The sequence below is a fragment of the Gavialis gangeticus genome, unplaced genomic scaffold (genome assembly GCF_001723915.1).
Source record: "Gavialis gangeticus isolate Ggan-Ray unplaced genomic scaffold, GavGan_comp1, whole genome shotgun sequence".
Classification (NCBI taxonomy): Eukaryota; Metazoa; Chordata; order Crocodylia; family Gavialidae; genus Gavialis; species Gavialis gangeticus.
The window spans coordinates 6,193,400-6,194,022 of NW_017729004.1; positions in this window are offsets into that span (position 1 = coordinate 6,193,400).

Consider the following 623-nt stretch of genomic DNA (forward strand, 5'->3'; position numbering starts at 1 on the left):
ACCCTTAATCTATGAATCTATGAATCTATGAATCTATGCATGACAAGGTACAGCTGGCCTTGCTGGCCAATAATGACTCCAGGATCCCTTTCCACCTCTGTGCTTTCAAGAGAGGAGCGCCCCAGCCTGTATGTATGCTGTGGATTTCTTCTCCCCAGGCGCAGCACCCTGCATTTGTCTACGTTGAAGCCCATCCTATTCTCATCTGCCCACTTTTGTAGTCTGTCTAAATCTAGTTGCAGCCTCTCTCTCCCTTCAAGTGTGCCCGCTTCGCCCCACATCTTAGTGTCATCAGCAAACTTGGACAGCTGCTTTCCACCCCCTCGCCCAAGTCGCTGATGAAGATGTTAAACAGTGCGGGCCCGAGGACCGAGCCCTGGGGGACCCCACTGCTCACGTCTCACCTGTTTGAGTACAACCCATCCACCAGTACTCTCTGGGTGTGCCCCATCAGCCAATTTTTTACCCATCCAAATGTGCAGGCATGAAGGCCATAGTCACTTAATTTATTGATGAGGATGGGGTGAGAGACAGTGTCAAAGGCCTTCTTAAAGTCTAGAAAGACTACATCCACAGTGACACCATCATCCAAGGATTTAGTTACTTGGTCATAAAAGGCAATT